The sequence below is a fragment of the Rattus norvegicus genome, chromosome X (genome assembly GCF_021556685.1).
Source record: "Rattus norvegicus strain SHRSP/BbbUtx chromosome X, alternate assembly SHRSP_T2T, whole genome shotgun sequence".
In the NCBI taxonomy this organism is placed as follows: domain Eukaryota; kingdom Metazoa; phylum Chordata; class Mammalia; order Rodentia; family Muridae; genus Rattus; species Rattus norvegicus.
Genome location: NC_141554.1, coordinates 48007515 through 48032142, shown reverse-complemented (window position 1 = coordinate 48032142; position 24628 = coordinate 48007515). Strand labels below are relative to the sequence as shown.

Here is a 24628-nt window from a genome sequence, read left to right as displayed (position 1 = left end):
GTTCTGGACTTGTGGGTTTTAGCTTTATTGTCATTTACTTAACAACTATTACATGCTTATATGTGGATGAATACTTTTCCTAAATGCATACCTCATGATTGACTGGATACTGACAAATGTAAGAACTTATAGAGTGGATTAGAACTTACAAAACTTGTGAGCTGTTAAGTGCCTAGGACTCCCCAAATGCCTTGGTTTTCAACATTGACGTGGGGGGGGGGAGGGCTTGCTGCAGCAGATCGCACTGCAAACCTTCCATTCTAGTGCTAGTCATCTGAAGAACCCCTACCTGTATTGACAGAGCTGTGGATCCTACCCAAAACATGTCTAGAAAAATGATGGCTCTGGATTAAACTGTATGCCACTTTTCATTAGATAAGGGAATATCTGAATTCTAGAAATATCCCACTGCTAACACACAACTTTACAAAGAACAGTGAAGTGTTTTGTGATAGAAATTCAATTTATAATTTTTAGTTTAAATTTTAATATGTTAACCACAATGAGAGACTAAAAAGTATAAGACAATCAAAATTTTTATTTTATTCTTGTTTTGCAAGTTAAAGCTGAGATTTTTTCCATTACCAACTTAATTCCAATTTCAGTGTACTAGTAGGTTGGGACATTTTACAAAGACAGACAGAAGTCATCCTCATGCAGTTTCAAATCTGGAAAACAAGAATGCATGCATTGCAAAAAGATTAAACTTGAACATAATGCAACTTATAATAAGAGTATTAACATTTTGAAATGCCAAGAATCCTAAAGTCACCCAAATAGAATAAACATAGAAAGCTTTATGCTCTCCTCCCACCAGCTCCCAGTTGAGGGTACAATAGCTGGATCAGTGACTACTCTGTCTGACCTGATGTTAGATATGAATTGCCAGTGCACTAGACAGTGCCCAGATCAGAGATGTCGAAGCATCTGCTGGAAGATCCAGGCCTCGACCCTGTCTATCTCATCTCTCAGAGCTTCTGCATATTTTTCAGGGTATGCTCTGGGATGAGTCTTAGTAATGCTAGCAAAAAACTGCAAGACTTTCAATTTGGTGGTTTCTGCAAAGGCCCTTGGGCCCCACAGGAACACATGGCTAGGAGGATCACTGTTAGGCACCTGTCTGTATTCCAGGTACCCTTCCTGGACAAACTCCTCAGAGATGAGCTTCCTGGGGTCTCTATGTATGTAAGGATCCATCCCACCACACAACCCTATATTATTCAGCATTTCCCAGATAATGTCCTCACTGACATAGTTTCCCTTCATAAAAATGACACCCAGTACAACTATGAGGACACCTGTCTTGGGCATACCCTGGACATCAGTCAGCATCCCATCATAGGTGATGCCCAGGGCAGTGACAAGGACATAGGAATGGACAGAAGGGTCCACTTCTACTATGTCAAGGCCAAAGACCAGCTTCATGCACTCAGAGGCCTCACTAAAGATCAGAGGATAATATTCATCATACTCTCTACCAATGGTTTCCAGCATTTCTGCTTTGGTAGTGAATGCCTTCGTTTGATATTTGAAAAGCAGAAAGTCCACCAAATCATACACCTTTACGTTCTGTGCATTGTGCAACAAATAGAGTGGGTCTTCCAGCGCCTCTAATTGTCTGATGGAAGCCTCCTCAGATGGGCCTACAGGAATGGAGGCCAGTGCCACAGAGGGAGAGCAGGCTCTCTCAGGACTCTGGAGAGGACTTGGTATTCCACTACCATACTCGGCCTTTGAGGTGGAGGTGGCTTCTTCCTCCTCTGCTGCAGCCATGGTAGCCTGGGCATTGTCCAACTCCTGTTCGGCCTGAGCATTGTCTTGGAGGTTGCTGTATTGGATGTTATGGGCATCATCCATTGTGGTTTTCCTTGGTACAGACAGGCTGGATACTGTCCTAATCAGAACAAGGAGGACACAGACCTGGTGGGAAAGGGGAGAGAGTTTATGGATTCTATTTGCAGTCACAGTCGAACAACCTGCGAAAAGTCATGTTATTCAAAACCTCTGAATAGTGCTCTAGGCTACAAGGACTCATAGCAGTCTGAGAACCTTGAAATACAGAAACAGAAAATGAACAACCTATTTGGGGTGCAGTCAGAGGGAAGATAAGCTCAGGGATACCACCAGAATATTTGATGCCAGAGAATGTCGGGTGTTCATTTCTCAACTGTTTGAACCATTGTTATATACTTGCAGTATCTACATCCCCATAAATTCTGAGGATAGATACTTGTGCCCCGGTTACAGGATCTGAGGACACTATCCCAGAGGAAGATTTTCATATCTTTGAGTTTCAAATCATTAAGACATGCTGACCACATTCCACAGATTCAAACTGCTAGTTTGTGACTGAATTTTCATTAACAGTACTGATAATGTCTACTGTGGGGGTGCGGGGTAACAATACCCCAGTAAGTGGTGTCTTCTATGATCTTTCTGGTTACTCATGTTTCCCTTGCAAGTGCTAGACCCTGCCAATCAGATAGTCTACTGAAAAATCTTAACTGACCAGTATTTTGAAACATAATATAATGCGTGAATGGCACTTCACATCTGGCTGCACAGATTCAGACTAACTTACAAGAGATTGGACAATTCAGTGGTGTTCATGTGTCCTAAGGTGTGAGACCTGCCCTATGCTCACCTTGATAAGTGACAAGGTCTGGACTGCTTCACCTTATGATCTGAGGCTAAGTTATTTAAACCAAGGTCCTATTTCTGTGATACAGAGGGAAGAGAAGAAGAGGTAACAGAAATCGTCTATGGTCCCTGAGCTTCTTCACAGCTTACAGGAGGGCAGGTAGAGGACAAACCCCATGTTGTTTAAATGGCAGGAAATCTTCAGTCCTTACCTTCAGTCCTTGCCCTCTTGAGATATTCACTCTGATATCTCCAGTCAAACTCCCCCTTCCCAGGATCTCAGTTCCTTGAGACCTGTGACCAGAAAAAAAGATAGAGTGCGTATCAAGACATCCCCTTCCAGCAGTGTGTATGTCAGGTGTGTGAGAAGTGTTTGGGGGGCCTGTGACAGGTTTCCTTCACTTCTATATTGGAGGATGTTACATGGACTTGCACGATTCTTGGACACCTGTCTTTAAGAATGGCTATGCACCCGGGTCAAGTTGTATTCCTTCTTGATATCTGAGAAGATGACAAATCCTTTTACATCTGAGTGGGTTATCTTGGATTGGTCATATGACCTGAGTGAATCTGGGCTGATAATGGGGTTTCAAAACCCACTTGAGGTTGATTTACTGACTTCTTCCTGGCACCTTCACTTTTGTGCAATTAACACAAGACCTCATCTTTCCAAAGACATCCACATTCCTGCCAAATGGACAAGTAAGCATGACACCTAATGCCCCTGATTATTGGCCACAGAACATACTGAGATATTATAGTTTGTATATTCTGTGCTGTGGACTCATAGTCCCCAGACATACATGTCTGACATACAGCTAATCCTGTGACTCCTCTCTCTGTTCCCCATCCTGACATCACTCCTCAGCCAACCTGACTTCAAAGTCTTCATCTCGCAAATAAATCACAAACAAATCATGAAGCATAAAGGACAGGCAGTCACAGTACTCACATACCGAAGGCTTTCCTGGAAAAATTTAGGGAGTTTGGCAGGTATTAGGAAAGTCTGTGTTATGGAGGGTATTGCTCTTTTTCTCTCCTTTAGGTCTCACCATGGTAACTCAAACTTACCTAGACTGCTTACAAATGCTGGACACCTCTTCTGATAATTTTCTGATACTCCAACTGCTGCTCTGATATCCTTCAGTGGATAGGCTCACCTTCCTTAGAAAAGAGAGAGAATGATAATGGAGTGTATATGCATAACTGTGGTTTGTGTCTCACACTGCCTATGAGAGCAGCTATGAGAGCAATGGCAATGCTGGATATTATATGGAGTATTTGAAGTGTGCTGTCCATAGAGAACCCTGGATTTTACCTTGATTAACTCTCTTTCCTAGGACCTCTTTACCACGGACCTCAGAATAAGGTTCTGACCTTCTATCTACTGAGGTCAAAGAAGGCCACTCATTTGACTACCCTAGTCACGTGTACTATAATCCCTATTGTTCTGATCCTGCTGGATTATCTAATAGGACATCTCTTCAGTTTACACACAGGGTCTTCACATATCACTTCATGGAGACTGGGCTCTGTCTATTACAATTGCTCCAAAAATGATGTTACTCAGAGTCCCATTGGAGGACAGAGCCTTACTGCTAGGAATGAATTCCACCATGTTAGATACAGAATTGATATGGGGAAGCACTAATTTGGGGTTCCTCAGACTAACTGAAAACTTTCATCTTGAATACAAGGATCTGCAGGAGTACACAGAGAGCATCATGAAAGTTTAAAATATTTTCTTGAAATTTGTATAGTTTCATAAATTACAATTTAATCATATTCAACATCTCTCCTATTGTATTGTAGGGCCTTGTCAGCTCTGTCACTGGGGAGCTGGAAAAGGGGAGTTTGACTGTGCTTATCCCATGCTCCTGCTGCCAGGGCTGGTGCTAGGCCAGACAGAAGCACCTAGGCTCTGTTCTGGTGGTGGAAAACCACAAGCAGAGATGTAGGAAAGCCAGAGTTGGTAAAGGGGGTTCCTCATCTTTCATCGAGCTCAGGGCCGTGGGGTTCTCATGCTCTTAGATTTCCAAGCTATGCTGGGAATTACAGAAGAGCTGAGAATGGAGTCTGGGATCCTGGCGACTGGGAACAGCATCTAGCCAAGAGCTGGGGTAAAGTGGAGGTCCAGATTGTTCCAGTGGGTATGTTAGTCTTTAGATGGACAGCGGTTGGCATGGTGGCAATTGTGGCAGGGAGCACAGAGAGGCCTTCTAAGGGAGATTAAGCTGGGTCTCTGTAGAAGGCCTCCATGGCTTCCCACAGCAGTTCTTGGTAAACAGAGACAATCTGTGGTTCCAAACTGTTTATTGTCATGACACAAAATGGATGCTTAAAACTATACCCTGCTTCTCAGGGTGTACCTGATATTAAATACTATTTGCAGGTGGGATTTCCAAAATGGGAAGCTTATTGGCTAAAACCTTCAGGCCTCCAGGTAGCTCATTAACATGCAGAATTCTTTTTTAACCTACATGACTATACATCATTTCTCTTCTGTGTGAGAAGCATGGCCTGTGTTCCAAGTAAGGGGTTTGTTAGCAAGCTGAGAGTCAACTAAGCCTCAGGTGTGTGCCCGCTGAGCCTACATGTCCTGACCTGTTGCACGTTACCAGACTTCCTGACATGCTTTTATGTTGTACACACTCTACCAAACCCTCCATGTCCCTATAAATACTGGACTCTCATAGTTTTTAGCACATTTAGTGAAATTTGTAATACCTTTATACACTTGGGCATGTGGACATCGACTGAAGTATGATCAACTGACAAGAATCTGCAAACGTAAGGAAAACAAAATCTCCCCAGTAGGTATCAATTACCTATAGCTCCTCAGCTAGGGGTGGGACTTACATACCCCACTATGCTGGGATGTTTGTCTAACTGGGAACATACTCCTCTTGATTGTACTTGCTTAGTTGACTTGAGACTAATTAGGTAGAGCTGGTTTAATCTGGGGCGACTAAATCTGAAGCAGGATTTCAGATGTTAAACCAGAGCTCTCACCCTCACATTGTACTGGCCTCATCTGATGACTCCAGAAATCTTTTTTATTTTATCCACAAGGGTGTTGTCAATGAGTCAGTCAGGGAGCTGAGAGTCACCTAAGACTCAGGTGTGTGACACTGTGTCTCTGGGTCCTGATCTGCTCTATCTTACCAAATTTACCAGCATGATTTATGTCCTACACTCTTCCAAATCCTCCAAGTCCCATCACTACTAGACCTAAAAAAGTTTACTTAAACAGAACACATATATTCCTGGCGCATACACAAATGAACTTGAAAATGGCTCCTGTTGCCTTGGAAATGGAGTTGTGAAGCACCATTCCTGGCTATGAATCGAACCTGCAAAACCAGCAAGTACTGGTAACCATTGAAGTGTCTCTCTAACTAAAGATTCCCAGATTTCAATAGGTGAAAAAAAACAGAAAAGGCTAATTTCTACATGGTGTCATCCCATACGTTGCAGGTGTGTACAATAAGTATATAGCTGAATTAATCTACAATTCACCCTTACTTCTCACCCAGACTGTAAGAAAGAGGACTATGTCTTTACCTGGCCTTTGAGGAATTATGATTTCCTGCTCACCTATTTGATTCAAACTACAGGACTCTTTAGTAAGGGACACAAACAACAGTGCACCTGCGTTATCTTTGACCCTCCTATACAGAAAGGATGCAGTATAGGCCACCATGAATTCCATTAAAGCTAAAAGTACGGCAGCCTTTAAGCTCCAGAAAGAAAATGTTCTGTGTACTGCAAGTCCTTGGAAGTAGGTGAAATAGTGGGGCAGGAATACGGGACCACAAATAAGGGTTCTTGTTTGTTTCAGGTTAGTCAAAGGCATGCAACTGTATTAAATGGAGGCTGTCTATATGGTACAGGGCATGTGTAGGTCACCAGCAACTTACACTTGAGTCAGAAAGGGACCAAGTCCTCCTTCCTCCAGGGAACTCTAAAAATGGCATCGACACTGTAACCAACTGCTGACAGCTGGTCGGAGGCAAGAAAGTACTATTTTGAGTCTACTAGACAGCAGAGCTTGACCTGCATTTTCTGGGCCCCCCAATTATGAAAGAGTCTTTGCACTCTACTATACACTTACTCTGACTGAAAGCATGTGTCAGCCCTCCAGGATCCTAAAATTGTGATATAACACCTCCCTGAGCACCTGGATGAGGATGTGGCAGTATGTGGAGGGCCTCTTCCCCTTCAGTGAGAACTATGGCATTCTGTAACTTCCAGAAATGGCAGAAAATTATTTGGAGGACTCCAAGTCATTTCTTGCAAGAGAAAGTGCTCACTCATACCAACCAACCCGGATTTACTGCAAGAATCTGAAAAGCCTCCAGTGGTCCTTTCTATCTTATGTGAGGGTTCTACAAATAACAGAAAAACACACTCCTCTCAGAAATCTTTTTAAAAATTTAGACATTGAATCCCAGAGTAGGAATGGAAGGGGTCATTCCTCCAGATGGACCCACTGAATAACAATTTGGGTACTCTCTTGATGAGTGTTCTTTAATCTTCTTAATACTTACACTTAATACATTCCCTAATGTGGTAGTGACACCCAACTTTAAAATTATTTTGGTTGTTACTCCATAAGTGCACTTTTGCAACTGTTGTGAATCCTAATGTAAATATCTGATATGAAGGGTGTTTGATATATAATCCCAAAAGGGTTGTGTCCCACAAGTTGAGAACCATGTTTCTAGCCTGCCGGGGACCTAAACAATCCACCGACAGGGAAGTTACTGCAACATGAATGTGAACTTACCCCTGAGGCTCATGTAACCTTAAACATTGCTCCTCTACATTGTTGAAAGTGAGCAGAGGCTGAATTCTGCATCTGGGGCCATGTTTAGTGCCCAGTAACAATGGCATGTGACACTTTCTCTGGACTGGAGCTTTTATGGTCCACTCTCAGGTCTAACTTCCTCCCTGAATGTGAGCTAAGCTTATTTCTGAGAACTTCTTAACTATGCCTGTATTCGTGGACCACAAAGTTGGACCCAGCAAGCATCTCCTGCTAAAAGCTTGTTACATTCCATGCAATGCTAACTGAAGGGTGAAATTGGCATTATTATTGGTCCTTATGTCCTGATGGAGACTTTTTGCCTGCCCTAGGCTCTCACCCACATTCAGAAAGCAGGGTGTAGCTGTATTGCTACAAGGAATCTCACAAGATGTTGCAGAGTCTGGGAACTGTTTGTATGCAGATGTGGAAGCTTGGATAACACCCCTACTTGTTTCAAGATCCTGAAAATGATACAAGTTAACCAGGTGGTTTGGGCTTACCCATCTAGAAACAATCTTCCAAAAGCCACTCTCATCTAGCATCTTTATTTAAAATGATTGTGATGTCTGATTTCTGAATTGGTAACTATTGCCATAGTCCCAAGAGAAGGAAGGGAATAAGATTATTTCAATTAATTTTCCCTTGTTTAAAGTAGCTCACATTTTCTATCCAATAAATTGTGGGGTCACTCATCGCCAAGCAGGGTTTTCACACTACAATCCTGGGAACATGTTTCACCCAGTATACTATTCCACCTCCTTCTCTAACAGAACAACTTAAAATATTGTCTTTCCTTTGTCCTCAGGTATCATGGAACAAAGGGTTCACTCCTACAGGTGAGCTCTACTTGAAGCTAGGCTGACATTAGGGATGGAATTGCATTATTTCTGGAAACATCAGAGTGGAAGGTGTGCTTTCCTCCACCCTAAGCTGTCATCTCTGGTACAAAATTGTTCTAGAAACCTGAGAAAAATCCCCCAGTGGCACAGTATGGAAGGTAGGGGGTGTCTGTCTTTCAAACTCAAGACCATGTGTGGAAACTGTGTTTGTTGGGGTGGGGTAATCAATGTATCATGAGTAGATTTGGAGTCAGAGGGATTTCTTACCTCAACTGGAAAGGCACAGCGAGGCCACCAACAATCCAGCTGTCTCACAATATGGTGCTGCATCCACAAAGTCACCAGATGTTTAGGACTGGACAATCACTCTATCTCAAAAGTCAGCACAGAAATTTTCATAAAATTAAAGAACCTCAGAATACATCCCCAAATTCCCGGTGTCACCACAATTAGATGGATGTAGATATCTGTCTCATTAGCTAAAGTCAGCACTGAAGCACTCTTTAAACTCAACAAAATCTCACAAAATGGAATTCAGGTTTCAGAGTTCACTGATAACAGAACTGAAGGTCCAGCTCTTTCCAATAAGTAGTGCCTGTTTGCTTCAAGACCCCAAATGAATACAAATCTAACTTAATTCTCTGGTCCTATGGATCCTGGATCCAGCTTCAGAAACCCACTAACGTTTACTCCCCATGTAAACTTCACAAGGAAAATGTCACCTGATCCTGCATCTGTGAGTACCTCTGAAATAGCACCAAAGAGTCTCAGAGGAATCTCATTCCCACGAGCATGCCCCTGTTTGGTGCAGGTTACATCATTAAAACATTAGCATTCGTGGTTCCCTTAAAAAAAAAAAAAAACAAAAAAACAATGTTTCCACAATCCGTTCAAAGCTACTCGTTTCACTCATCTCGAGATTCCACCTGAATTCCTCCGGGAATGTTAGAAAAAGGAAAAGACAGTCTCCAGAAACCCGAAGTAAGGAGTTCATTCCCACAAGCTTACTCAACTGGGGGTTAGGGAGGCCAAAGAGATGCAGCTGTATTATTTGGGGAAGCTTCTCTCCTGAAAGGTACCGAGTGAGCCTGAAATTCTTACACCAACTGGCAGAGAGAAGCGACCTCCCTTCCAGGCATCTCACAAAATGGCGCCGAGTCCACAAAGTCTCCGGATATGAAAGCCTGGGGAGGCGCTCTATACCACAAGTCAGCACCGAGGTTCCTTTAAACTCAGGAAACTCAAAAATGTTCTCGCAGCCCCCTATGTCGATAGATATAGATGACTGTGGAGTGTCTCATACACTACCAGGTCAGCACCGAGGCATCTTTGAAACTCAATGGACCTCAGCAAAAGGCCCTCAGCCTGCGGACTCCTCGGCCATGGAAACCAGAACAATAGTCTTTCGAGAATGGGGCTCCGTTTGCTTCAGGACCCCAAAACGACAAACATCTACCTCATTTGTCGGGGCCTGTGGTCCTTGGATCCAGCTTAAATAACCTACACATCCACTTTGCATCAGAATAAAAATGTCACACCGTCACGCATTTCTGGGAACACTGGAAATGGTGCCCAAGGACAGTCCTGGACAAGTAGATTAGGCGCTCATTCCCTCGCAGCTGTCCCAATTTGGTGAGGTTGTATTCTTAACACCATATGATCTGGGTGACTTTGGTCCAACCACTGTTTTCACAGTCTAGTCTTAGCTACCTGTTTGAAATGGCCAACTATTCCATCGCTTTTCCTCAGGGAAAGTTTCCAGTGACTTTAGACCATCTCTAGAATCCAGGAGTAAGGGGCTAGTTCACACAAAGTTACCTGACTGCGAACTAAGCAGACTAAAAGGGTGAAGCACTATTATTTAGGAACTGTCTGTCCATGAAGGTTTCAGAGCAAGCCTGAAATTCTTACCTCAACTGTAACAGCGAGGCGACCACCCTTCTAGGCGTCTGACAAAATGGCGCTGAGTGTACAAGATCACCACCTGTGAAAGCCTGGGGAGGCGCTCTGTTCCAGAAATCAGCCCAGAGTTTCCTTTAGGCCTCAGGAAACTCAAAAATGTTCCCGCAGTCCCCGTGTTACGAAATATATGACTGCAGACGGACTCACATGGCCAAGTCCTCACTGAGGCATCCCTTAATCTCAGGAAACGTCAAAAAACAGTCCTCAGGCTCTTCTCTTCACCAACAAGGAGATTGGGGCCCAAGCTGTTTCCGGTAATGGGGCTCACGTTTAATTCCAGATCCAAAAATGATACAAAAGTAGTTTGTCTGAGCCTGTGGTTCTTGGATCCACCTTAAACAACCTATTCTTCCACTTTACATCCTCAAGCATTTCTGGGAACATCAGAAATGGTGCCCAAGGACAGAGTCCGGGATAAAGTAGAGTACGGGTTTATTCCCACGCTGCTGCCCCCGTTTGGTGAGGTTATATTATTAACACCATATGATCTGGGTGACTTTGGTCGAACCACTATTTTCACAGTCTATTCTTAGCTACCTGTTTGAAATGGCCAACTATTCCATCGCTTTTCCTCAGGGAAAGTTTCCAGTGACTTTAGACCATCTCTAGAATCCAGGAGTAAGGGGCTAGTTCACACAAAGTTACCTGACTGCGAACTAAGCAGACTAAAAGGGTGAAGCACTATTATTTAGGAACTGTCTGTCCATGAAGGTTTCAGAGCAAGCCTGAAATTCTTACCTCAACTGTAACAGCGAGGCGACCTCCCTTCTAGGCCTCTGACAAAATGGCGCTGAGTGCACAAGATCACCACCTATGAAAGCCTGGGGAGGCGCTCTGTTCCACAAATCAGCCCAGAGGTTCCTTTAGGCCTCAGGAAACTCAAAATGTTCCCGCAGTCCCCGTGTTACGAAATATATGACTGCAGAGGGACTCACATGGCCGAGTCCTCACTGAGGCATCCCTTAATCTCGGGAAACGTCAAAAAACAGTCCTGTTCACCAACAAGGAGACTGGGGCCCAAGCTATGTCCGGTAATGGGGCTCACGTTTAAGTCCAGATCCCAAAATGATACAAAAGTAGTTTGTCTGAGCCTGTGGTTCTTGGATCCACCTTAAACAACCTACTCTTCGACTTTACATGCTCAGGCATTTTGGGAACATCAGAAATGGTACCCAAGGACAGAGTCCGGGATAAAGTAGAGTAGGGGTTTATTCCCACGCTGCTGCCCCCGTTTGGTGAGATTATATTCTTAACACCATATGATCTGGGTGACTTCCGTACAACCACTGTTTTCACAGTCTAGTCTTACCTACCTATTTGAAATGGCCAACTATTCCATCGCTTTTCCTCAGGGAAAGTTTCCAGTGACTTTAGACCATCTCTAGAATCGAGGAGTAAGGGGCTAGTTCACACAAAGTTACCTGACTGGGAACTAAGCAGACTAAAATGGTGAAGCACTATTATTTAGGAACTGTCTGTCCATGAAGGTTTCAGAGTGAACCTGAAATTCTTACCTCAACTGTAATTGCGAGGCGACCTCCCTTCGAGGCGTCTGACAAAATGGCGCTGAGTGCACAAGATCACCACCTGTGAAAGCCTGGGGAGGCGCTCTGTTCCACAAATCAGCCCAGAGGTTCCTTTAGACCTCAGGAAACTCAAAAATGTTCCCACAGTCCCCGTGTTACGACATATATGACTGCAGAGGGACTCACATGGCCGAGTCCTCACTGAGGCATCCCTTAATCTCGGGAAACGTCAAAAAACAGTCCTCAGGCTCTTCTCTTCACCAACAAGGAGCTTGGGGCCCAAGCTGTTTCCGGTAATGGGGCTCACGTTTAATTCCAGATCCCAAAATGAAACAAAAGTAGTTTGTCTGAGCCTGTGGTTCTTGGATCCACCTTAAACAAACTACTCTTCCACTTTACATCCTCAGGCATTTCTGGGAACATCAGAAATGGTGCCCAAGGACAGAGTCCGGGATAAAGTAGACTAGGGGTTTATTCCCACGCTGCTGCCCCCGTTTGGTGAGGTTATATTATTAACACCATATGATCTGGGTGGCTTTGGTCCAACCACTGTTTTCACAGTCTAGTCTTAGCTACCTGTTTGAAATGGCCAACTATTCCATCGCTTTTCCTCAGGGAAAGTTTCCAGTGACTTTAGACCATCCCTAGAATCGAGGAGTAAGGAGCTAGTTCACACAAAGTTACCTGACTGCGAACTAAGCAGACTAAAAGGGTGAAGCACTATTATTTAGGAACTGTCTGTCCATGAAGGTTTCAGAGCGAGCCTGAAATTCTTACCTCAACTGTAACAGCGAGGCGACCTCCCTTCTAGGCCTCTGACAAAATGGCGCTGAGTGCACAAGATCACCATCTGCGAAAGCCTGGGGAGGCGCTCTGTTCCACAAATCAGCCCAGAGGTTCCTTTAGGCCTCAGGAAACTCAAAATGTTCCCGCAGTCCCCGTGTTACGAAATATATGACTGCAGAGGGACTCACATGGCCGAGTCCTCACTGAGGCATCCCTTAATCTCGGGAAACGTCAAAAAACAGTCCTGTTCACCAACAAGGAGACTGGGGCCCAAGCTATGTCCGGTAATGGGGCTCACGTTTAAGTCCAGATCCCAAAATGATACAAAAGTAGTTTGTCTGAGCCTGTGGTTCTTGGATCCACCTTAAACAACCTACTCTTCGACTTTACATGCTCAGGCATTTTGGGAACATCAGAAATGGTGCCCAAGGACAGAGTCCGGGATAAAGTAGACTAGGGGTTCATTCCCACGCTGCTGCCCCCGTTTGGTGAGGTTATATTATTAACAGCATATGATCTGCGTGGCTTTGGTCCAACCACTGTTTTCACCGTCTAGTCTTAGCTACCTGTATGAAATGGCCAAGTATTCCATCGCTTTTCCTCAGGGAAAGTTTCCAGTGACTTTAGTCCATCTCTAGAATCCAGGAGTAAGGAGCTAGTTCACACAAAGTTACCTGACTGCGAACTAAGCAGACTAAAAGGGTGAAGCACTATTATTTAGGAACTGTCTGTCCATGAAGGTTTCAGAGCGAGCCTGAAATTCCTACCTCAACTGTAACAGCGAGGCGACCACCCTTCTAGGCGTCTGACAAAATGGCGCTGAGTGCACAAGATCACCACCTATGAAAGCCTGGGGAGGCGCTCTATCTCACAAATCAGCGCAGAGGTTCCTTTAAACTTAGGAAACTCAAAAATGTTCTCGCGGCCCCCTATATCGCTAGATATAGATGACTGTGGAGTGTCTCATATACTACCAGGTCAGCACCGAGCATCATTTAAACTCAATGGACCTCGGCAAATGGCCCTCAGCCTGCGGACTCCTCGGATATGGAAACCAGAACAAGAGTCTTTCGAGAATGGGGCTCTGTTTGCTTCAGGACCCCAAAACGACAAACATCTACCTCATTTGTCGGGGCCTGTGGTCCTTGGATCCAGCTTAAATAACCTACACATCCACTTTGCATCAGAATAAAAATGTCACACCGTCACGCATTTCTGGGAACACTGGAAATGGTGCCCAAGGACAGTCCTGGACAAGTAGATTAGGCGCTCATTCCCTCGCAGCTGACCCAATTTGGTGAGGTTATATTGTTAACACCATATGATCCGGTGACTTTGGTCCAACCACTGTTTTCACAGTCTAGTCTTAGCTACCTATTTGAAATGGCCAACTATTCCATCGCTTTTCCTCAGGGAAAGTTTCCCGTGACTTTAGACCATCTCTAGAATCGAGGAGTAAGGGGCTAGTTCACACAAAGTTACCTGACTGCGAACTAAGCAGACTAAAAGGGTGAAGCACTATTATTTAGGAACTGTCTGTCCATGAAGGTTTCAGAGCAAGCCTGAAATTCTTACCTCAACTGTACCTGCGAGGCGACCACCCTTCTAGGCGTCTGCCAAAATGGCGCTGAGTGCACAAGATCACCACCTATGAAAGCCTGGGGAGGCGCTCTGTTCCACAAATCAGCCCAGAGGTTCCTTTAGATCTCAAGAAACTCAAAAATGTTCCCGCAGTCCCGGTGTTACGAAATATATGACTGCAGAGGGACTCACATGGCCGAGTCCTCACTGAGGCATCCCTTAATCTCGGGAAACGTCAAAAAACAGTCCTGTTCACCAACAAGGAGACTGGGTCCCAAGCTATGTCCGGTAATGGGGCTCACGTTTAAGTCCAGATCCCAAAATGATACAAAAGTAGTTTGTCTGAGCCTGTGGTTCTTGGATCCACCTTAAACAACCTACTCTTCCACTTTACATGCTCAGGCATTTCTGGGAACATCAGAAATGGTACCCAAGGACAGAGTCTGGGATAAAGTAGAGTAGGGGTTTATTCCCACGCTGCTGCCCCCGTTTGGTGAGATTATATTCTTAACACCATATGATCTGGGTGACTTCCGTACAACCACTGTTTTCACAGTCTAGTCTTAGCTACCTATTTGAAATGGCCAACTATTCCATCGCTTTTCCTCAGGGAAAGTTTCCAGTGACTTTAGACCATCTCTAGAATCGAGGAGTAAGGGGCTAGTTCACACAAAGTTACCTGACTGCGAACTAAGCAGACTAAAATGGTGAAGCACTATTATTTAGGAACTGTCTGTCCATGAAGGTTTCAGAGTGAGCCTGTAATTCTTACCTCAACTGTAACCGCGAGGCGACCTCCCTTCCAGGCGTCTGACAAAATGGTGCTGAGTGCACAAGATCACCACCTATGAAAGCCTGAGGAGGCGCTCTGTCTCACAAACCAGCCCAGAGGTTCCTTTAAACTTAGGAAACTCAAAAATGATCCCACAGTCCCCATATTACCAAATATATGACTGCAGAGGGACTGACATGGTCGAGTCCTCACTGAGACATCCCTTAATCTCGGGAAAGTTAAAAAAAAAAAAAAAAAAAAACAGTCCTCAGGCTCCCCTTTTCACCAATATGGAGACTAGGGCCCAAGCTGTGTCCGGTAATGGAGCTCCGGTTTGATTCAGAATCCCAAATGGTACAAAAGTAATTTAATTGTCTCAGACTGTGTGTGGATCCTGGATATCTGCTTTTCGACTCTCTGTGACAATAAAATTACCACATGTTCCCGCATTTCTGGTATCCTCTCAAATGGTGCCTAAGGAGAGGGAGAGGCTGATTCCCAATTGGGTGCTTCTGTTTCGTGCAGGTGACATCATTAGTAACCTACTATGTGTGTCAATCTGATCCAACTACTGCTTCCACAGTCCAGTCTTAGCTGGTCGTTTGACACATCCAACTATTCCACAGCTATTCCTCAGGGAATGTTTGAAAATGGCAACTTTAGACAGTCTCCAGAATTGAGAAGTAAGGAGCTTATTTCCACAAGGTTACTCAACTGGCAGCTTGGGAGGCCAAAGGGATGAAGCTTTATTATTCGGGGAGAACATCTATCCTAAAAAGTTTCAGAGTGAACCCAAAATTCTTGCCTCAACTGGGAAAGCTAGACATTGTCCCTTCCAGGAGTCTCACAACATTGCAAAATTTTATTATGTAGTTTGATCTTACAGAGGCAGCGTCTCCAAGGTCCACTCTTAGGTTTGCTTTTTCACTCAGTGTGCTAATCAATAGTTTTTCCCTCGTGGACTATTTATAAATGGAAGCTATGTATAAATCGTCTCTAGAAATTTGAGGCATCAGCTCATTCCCACAACTGGACCACCTGGTTCTCCACAGAGCCAAGGGATGAATCTGCATTCTTTAAGTACTGGTTATCATGGAAAGAAAATTATGTAGTCAACACTAATCTCTTTTTTATTTGTGTTTTTCTTTAATTAAAAATAATTTTTTTCCCTAAAGTGTATTTTGATTATGATTCCCCCCATAATCTCCCCAGTTTTTCCCACTTCACACCTTGTCTGGATTCATACCTTCTCTGCATCTTCTAAGAAAAGAGTTAACTCAGGAGTAATAATAAAATAAAATAAAATAAGAGAAATAAAAACAAAGAAATCATAATGTGACAAAAACAGCCAAACAAGAAAAAGAGTCAAAGAAAAGGCACAAGAAACATATATGCAGAGACTCACACTATTGGACAGACTGGAACCCCAGAAGAACACAACTACAGAACTCACATTAAAGCACATTGATCTTGTTTTACCTTCATGACTTTTTATATCTTTTTTCCTTCTTTTTGGGTGTAATACCTTTCAGTGTGTAGACAATTCATATGCTGTTCATCCATTCATCCATTAATGGACCTTTGGGTCATTTTTATCTTTTTCTCTTCTTTTTTTCTTTTATCACTGTGTTTTAATTTATATTTAAGTTTTATCCCCTTTCCAGGTTTCTCCTCCAGAGTCTGGCTATACCACTCCTCCCACCCCTGATTCTATGAGAGTCCTCCTTCACGAAAACACACACTGAAATTCCCCTACACTGGGGCATCAAGCCTTGAGTGAACCAAGGCCCTCTCCTCCCACTGATGAACAACAGTTAGGCCATCATCTGCTACATATACAAATGGTCCACTCGTTTTTTTTGTTTTGTTTTGTTTTTTGTTTTTTGTTTTGTTTCTTGAGATGGTGGCTTGGTCCCTGGGCACTCTGGGAGGTCTAGTTGGTTGGTATTGTTCTTCTTATGAGTTTCCACACCCATTCAGCTACTTCAATCCTTTCTCTAACTCTTCCACTGGGGATCCCATTTTCAGTTCAGTGGTTGGCTTTGACAGGAGCCTGATATACCTAAGAAGTGCATGCTAACAGGAGCCTGATATAGCTGTCTCCTGAGAGGCTCAGCCAGAGCATGACAAATACAGAAGCGAATGCTAGCAGCAAACCATCGAACTGAGAATGGGGTCCCCATTGGAGGGGTTAGAGAAAGGATTGAAAGAGGTGATGGGGTTTACAACACCTTAAGAACAAGAATACCAACCAACCAGTGCTCCCAGGGACTAAACCACCATCCAAAGAGTACACATGGACAGATATATTACTCCAGCTACATATGTAGCAGAAGATAGCCTTGGTGGGCACCAATGGGAGAAGTCCTTGGTCTTACCAAGGCTAGACCCCACAGTGTAGGGGAATGTCAGAGCAGGGAAGCAGGAAGGGGTGGGTGGTTGGGTGGGAGAACACCCTCATAGAAAAAGGGGGAAAGATGATTGGATAGGGGGTTTACATTTGAAATGTAAATAAAAATCCAGAAAAACTTTTTAAAATAATTTTTAAAAAGAATGAAATCATGAAATTTGCAGCTAAATGGGTGGAGCTATAAAAAATCACCCTGATTGAGGTAACTCAGACATAATAAGACAAACTTGGTATGTGTTTGTTCCTTTGCATTTGCAAATAATAGCAATCAAGTCTCAATTAAGAAATCTACAATCAGCCAGGCATGGTGGCTCATACCCAGCACTCAGTAGACAGAGGCAAGCAGATCTCTGAATTTGAGGTCAGTCTAGTGTACAGAATAATGTCCATGACAGCCAAGGCAAGACACCCAATCTTGAAAAGGGAAACAAACAAAACAAAACAAAACAAAAGGAACAACAAAAAAGGCTACAATCTATAGAGCCACAAAGGTTATCTGTATAGTAATGGGCAATGGAGGAGTCTGGATTTTCCTTGGAAACAGACTTAGAGTAGACAGACATGGATATAAGGGGAAGAGGGAAGAGTCCAGGTTCTGATTTAGCCTTAAATTCAAGAGCAGTGTGAAAGTTTAATGTACTGTGACACTCTTTTCTATATGGATTAGGTTTACTGATTACTTACTTTTGTTGACAGCAAGTAAAACACAAATTCAATACTACCCATAAAATAAGATTTTATTTAATAAAAGCCCGCAATCCAAATAATGAATTAAGGCAACACAAAAGAAGCCAAAAAAGATAAGGGAATGTCAACTGAACTAGTTTTCGTCATAGGCCTCAATTGGCATTCTTTCAAGATGTTTGGAAATTTATGTAGACACACGAAGAATAGTCAGTATCTTTGCTGGCATTTCAAGTCTATGTTAGGTAGTAATTTACTTTTAAATTTTGGAATGGGGCGACTTGCCTAAATTTGAAGAAAGGCAAATTGTACCACTTAGTAGAAAGAAAACCGCAGCTATAATTGCCAAAGCCACGGCACTTCCCATCTTCTGAATGTCTGGGTGGGAAGGCATATGGAAAGATGGTGGGAAGGCAACCCCCCATTTGCGCACGATGGCTATGTAATTGAACAAAACAGCAAGGTAAAGAAAGCTGCTAGCAATGATGTTCAGAATCCCTGAAAGGCTGAATGGATTGCAGGTGGCATTCCTCCGTACTCTTCCCATACTCACATTCGAAAGAGCAATAATGGTGGTGATTTTCCCAAAGAGCCCAAGAAAGCTAGAAACCAGCAGCAAGTGCTGGTTTATTCGAATATACAAAGGAACGAAGGAATCACGGTAGTTGTATTGGTGACATAATCTGTTGTTGCTGGAGTTGCTGTCAGTGTGGAAAATGCAGGCTCTCCATATGCCCACAAAAGCCACTGTAGGCTTGAGGATCACAGGGTCTTCATAGTGCCACACTTGCCACTGAGGGAGGCCTATGGATATGCAACAAAGTAGCCAGGCCACTGTGGTCAAAGCAAAACCTCCCATTTGGTAATGGCAATTTTTCATCAGCATGATGGTGAATACTTGTGAACTGCAATGACATACAAGGTGAGGATGGTTACTTGGGACATGAACAATACACTCAGATTTACAGTACTATGGTAAAAGTTATGTTTGAGAGAGTAGTTCTTGATTTGGAGGACTGCAACTGTTTAAGTAATGTGAGAAAACTCTAAGAAGGCTCCTGTGGCAATATTGCCAGGCTGATAAATAATCCACATACCTTCTAGAATTTTTAATTCTTACATTAGGTTTTGAACTACTGGAAATCCTTCTGCCTCTAATTCTCAAGGACTAGTCGGAGGCATGAGTCCCTACAATCATGTTTCTGGGCATGTATATGGATGTACATGTACATGAATGCTTGCATGCATGTGTGCATGTGTTATATATCTTTGTTTGTGTGAATGTACGTGCATGTAATTATGCACATGTGTTAGATTAGTGCATGTCAGTGAAATGTTCTACCACAAATCTACACCTCTATAATCAGAAGAGATTCATAGGATGTGTTTTCAGGAAGTCTCTATATATGTGTCCTTCATTGTGGCCCCAAGAAAATTTAAGGATATATTCAAAGTGGACCAAAGGGAACTCAGACCCCTGAAGTCAACAATCTATTAGGTTCGAAGAATTTATAATAAGAAAAAAAGGTAACTCCCTTTTTATTGATCAAGAAGCAACATTTAGAGGCAATATGGGTTTAACTTTTAATAATCTTTTGTTAATTCCATAGATTGCATGTGCAGTATGATTTCTAGGTGGTATTTGTGAACGATGGACTCAACAGGAATCAATATATGTATATATCTAAATGTATGCTCTAGTTGAGCAAAGGATAAAAAGATAAAGTCACATGTGGGCAGAAATTCTTAAAAGATATTCTCCCTCACTCAATCAAATGTAGAACTCTAAATGTTAGAAATGAGGAGTGTGGCTATCACCTCATATCTGAGTCTGCTCAGAAATGAAAGCTCAAGTTATCTATCAGTCTAGCATTGGGTGCAGGCAAATGGCAGGTATAGTTTAAGGTAAATGGAGGCAGTGAGGCAAGACAAGTCATCCAAATCAAACTTTGGAAAGCATGTGGAAAAGTGTCTAAGAGTCTTTCTTAGTAATAATTTGAACAGTGGCATAATGTGAGGGATTGTTGAAGTTGTAAGCCAGAAACCCATTGTTATAACCAGACTCTTTCTGCAAAGGACCTCATTGAATATCCTGTATGCCCTCAAAATTGTTCTGTAATCCAGAATGCTCTTGAAGTTGTAGTCCTCTTGCCTTTGCCTACACCTGGATACTACAATATATTCATAAAAATAGAACTTAGAAAAGCAAATATTAATATTTGTATTAAATCCATGAGCTCTATGTTTTTTCAGGGTTTTGAGAAATAAAGAAATATAGACTCATTCTCTAGGGAAAAGCTCTAATCAGAGATTCCACTGACAATGGTTTTAAAAACCTGCTCTGTTTCATTCTTATTACAATCCTAAGTAAATCAAAAGCTCCTTGTATGTGTTGGCACCCTCTGAGAGTTAGGAATGGAGATATAGGATTTCATAGAGTAGCAGAAGAAACAACCCTGTCCTGGTGAAAGAAATTGGAAGAACCAGAACTTCTCAGAATACAGTAACTTGAAGGATGCTTAACAAACATGCTTTCACAAGTAGCACACTGGTTGATCACACAAACAACTCAAGGGGGCAGAGTGGGACAAAAATGGTCAAAATTAAAAATTCAAATATGGTGTCTACTGAACACATTAACTCTTTCACACAATATTGTTTTGTTTCACCAACATAATGCTTTTGAACCACCAAATCTTAAATCTTCTCTGTTGGTTATCGTCTAGCTACGACCACCATATCTCAGAGAAAAACCCAAGAGGAGTATAAAACATTTCAATTATGTCATATGTTAAGATATTTCAGCCTATCAATTTTGACTCTGTGGTTTTCAGGGATGAAAAAAACAGAATATCTCTGTGGCAGGTGTAAGTGACAGTGGCTACTCATCTCATAGTGGACAGGAAGAAGAGAGATAGTAGGAAACAGAGATAAGTGGAAACCATCAAAAACATGCCTCTTCCTCTCTACTTTCCCCAGGTATCTCCTTGAGTTCCCAGAATGTCCTAAAATAGCACCACCAGGTACAGTCCAAGGATTTGATATATGAAAAAGAAAACATGGAAAGAGAAATGTAAAATGTATGTTATATGGGGGAGGGGGGAATAGGAAATCTAGTGTTGGAGCCATATACTGCTTTCAAGAAGATAAGTTTAAAGGAAAGCCTGATACAAAATGAAATAAAACAAGTGATGCCTTCAGGAAAAGACACTATCTAGATAAGCTTCCAATGTTTTGAAAGGAATTAAAAGGAAGCTTAATCAGCAAAGAAAGTCATTAACAAATGAAATTTTATGGAAATGTAATTCAAGGAGTGGGCCTGAATCCAGACCGAAAAAACAGCATAGCTTGGAACCATCAGCCACGTGACCCTGGATTTAGAGTGAAGATGGATAAAAGAATCTCCCACCATAGATAAGGAAAGTCGCAAAGCATGTTGTGTGGCTGAAGAGTACCTGTATGGAGGCCCAAAAGGTCCATTTTATGAAGTTATAAAAGTAAAGCCTGGTATGATTTGGGGACCTCAAATCATGGGAGATGCAAAGGCCATAGAATACCTGCCACAAAATCTGCATACAAGGTGTGAAACCAGCCTAGGGGAGAGAAGTGTGTTGCATTCAGCAAAGCTGGAGAGAAAGGATCATCTATATTGTTTGCTGTGAGACATAGACACAATTTACAATTTTTCTGCTAGCTTCTTATCGCAGTTTGGTCCAGTATTTCCTCACAATGCAACAATGAAATGATAATGTATATCCTCTGCCATTGTATATTGTCAAGTATGTGATTTGCTATTTGAATTTACACGTGCTATCAGTTCAGAGATTGTTTTGAGTCTCAAGAGAGACTTTGGACTTTGAGAGAATGTTGAGACTATGAAGGTATTTCAGGGAGTTTGGAGGCTGGATGGAATGTGGTTTTGCATTTTGATATTGCTGCAAAGTTTATGGGGGCCAGAGAATGTAGTGATATGAATGAGGGTTATTGATATGTATGAGTGCTGTGTCCCTAGATAGTGAATTGTTTGAGAAAAAATTAAATGTGACTTTGTTGGAAGATGGTAGCTTTGTTGAAGGCAATGTTGCTTTTGGTGGTTTCAAAAGCACATACAATGCCCCAGATTCAGTCTCTCTCTCTCTCTCTCTCTCTCTCTCTCTCTCTCTCTCTCTCTCTCTCTCTCTCTCTCTCTCTCTCTCTTCACTTGCAATTGCTGACCACATGTGAGTTCTCAACTATGAATGTATTGCTTCCTGTCATGATATCATAGACTAATCCTCTAATACTGTGAGCGAGGACCCAATTAAATGCTTATATTCATAAAAATTGCCTTGACTATGATGTCTCTACCCTAATCGAACAGTACACAAGACAGAACGTATCTCAAATACCATGGGATTCAACTAAGGAAGTCCCTGGGTGTTCAAATCTATAAAGTCAAAAAACATGATGGTGGTTGCTAGGGCCCAGAGGAGGGAGAAATAAAAGTAGACATTGCTAAGTATAAATCAGTTAGAGAAGATTAAAAGTGGTAATGGTTTCACAAGACAAGAGCAAATAGTTTTTCTGTTGTGGAACTATCCACTTAAAAGTGTCAGTGGTGAATTTTGGTATGAATGAGTCTTTAACCTCATTTTTCAAAGTATACAATAAAGTTGGATGGAAACTCTACTAACCAGAGACACAATCTTCAAGTGAACTGATGGTAGGTGCTGTTGCTTGGCAGTCAGTTAGGTAAGGCAGTGAAGATGACAAGGAAATTGGTCCTCTCACTAGCCCTTTGAGGCTCCTTGCTGGCTTCACCATCAGCTCTAAGCATTTAGCCTACTACTGAACTAGTTCTAGTTCTGAGAACTCTATGAACTCATCAAATTCCAGTCCTCGCTGACATCACTGTCCTGTGTTCTTTTATTAATGTTTGAGTACCATGAGACTATTGATACTGTGGGGGAGATTGTTGTACTGTTTGTGCTTTCTTTTGTAGTGTACTTTCTTTTCAACATTTGAAGTATTTAGTGGGTTTACTAATAGGACTCTCTACTTATTTTACACCTGACTGATTCAGACTTGTGAACAGTTTTTTTTCCTTTTCTCACTCCAAAGAATAGTTACTATTTACTTACTTACATCCCAAACTCTATTCCCCACTCCTGGTCCCTTCCTCACATAGTCTTTCCCTCATCTCCCATCCCCTTTTCCTCTGAGAGAGAGAGAGGACCCACTGGGTATCCCTCCACATACCCTGGCATATCAAGTCTCTACCAGATTAGCCACATCCTCTCCCATTAAGGCCACACAAGACTGTCACAGAGACTGAGCTGCATGTGTGCTACATATATGCCAGGGACCATGTATGTTCTTTGCTGGAGACTTGTTCTGAGATCTCTCAGAGTTCTAAGTTAATTGACTCTGTTGCTCTTTCTGCAGGGTCTCAATATCCTTCTTTAATCCTTCCTCCAACTCTTCAACAAGTGTCCACTCAAATTTAGCTGAGGGTATCAGCATCTGTTTCAGTATGTTGCTGGGTAGAGGCTCTCAGAAGACAGTTAAGCTAGGCTCCTATCTACAAGTACAACAGATTAATGATATCAGGGATTGGTGTTTGCCTATGAAAATGGGTTTCAAGTCAGGCTGGTTATTGGTTGGCCTTTCCTTCAGTCTCTGCTCCATCTCTGTATTTTTTTAGACAGGATAAATTTTTGGTCAAAAAGTTTGTGGGTGTGTTGGTGCCCTTATTTCTCCCCTGGAGATCCTGCTTACCTGCAGGAAGTGGCTTCTTCAGATTCTGTGTCCCCACTGTTAGACATCTTTGCCAACATCACCCTCACTGACTCCTAAGAGCCTCCCCTATTCCAGGTCTCTGAGACTTCCTAGACATTCCCCTCTTTTCACCAACCAGCAACTACAGATTTCCATTCGTTCTCCCGGCCCTCTGGGTATCTCTCCTTCTCTTCATACACTGAATCATGCCTCCCCATTTTCTCCACCTTCCCACTCCCACCCAATTCCCTCACACCCTCTGCCTCTTATGACATTTTGTTTTCCCTTCTAGGTGTGATTCAAGCATCCTTTCTTAGACCTTCCATCTTGTTGAACTTCTTTGCATATTCTGTGATATGGCTAAGCCACTATCAGTGAGTACATACCATGCATGTCCTTTTGGGTTTAGATTGCCTCACTCAAGATATTTTCTAATTCAATCTATTTGCCTGCAAAATTCATGATGTCCTTGTTTTTAATAGCTGAATAGTATCCTAATATGTAAATGAGTCTTATTTTCTGTATTAGTTCTTCAGTTGAGGGACTTCTGGGTTGTTTCCAGCTTCTGGCTATTACAAATAAGGCTATTATGAGCTGGGGGGGGGCACATGTCCATGTTTTGGGTATATACCTAGGAGCAGTATAGCTAGGTCTTAAGGTAAAACTATTTCCAATTTTCTGAAAAAACTCCAGATTGATTTCTAGAGTGGTTGTACAAGTTTACACTCCCATCAGCTATAGAGGACTATTCCTCTTTCTCCACATTCTCTCCAGGATGTGCTGTCACTTGAGTTTTTTACTTTAGCCACTCAGTGTAAAGTGGAATCTCAGAGTCATTTTGACTTGCATTTTCCCAATGAC

The 24628-nt window shown here is 42.6% G+C and overlaps 2 pseudogenes across 2 annotated transcripts; both read right to left on the bottom strand.

Annotated features, from left to right (window-relative positions):
- Window positions 1-519: 519 nt before the first annotated feature.
- On the bottom strand, window positions 520-10250 carry Magea10-ps4 (MAGE family member A10, pseudogene 4; annotated as a pseudogene). The gene is made up of 5 exons (NR_190653.1): window positions 10201-10250; window positions 8557-8657; window positions 3712-3804; window positions 2853-2934; window positions 520-1920 (listed from the first exon to the last, which is right to left on the bottom strand). The product of NR_190653.1 is annotated as an MAGE family member A10, pseudogene 4 (transcript).
- Window positions 10251-18042: 7792 nt separating this feature from the next.
- Window positions 18043-22773, bottom strand: Cldn34b3 (claudin 34B3; annotated as a pseudogene). Its single transcript, XR_015646547.1, has 2 exons — window positions 22684-22773; window positions 18043-18915 (listed from the first exon to the last, which is right to left on the bottom strand). The product of XR_015646547.1 is annotated as a claudin 34B3 (transcript).
- Window positions 22774-24628: the final 1855 nt, after the last annotated feature.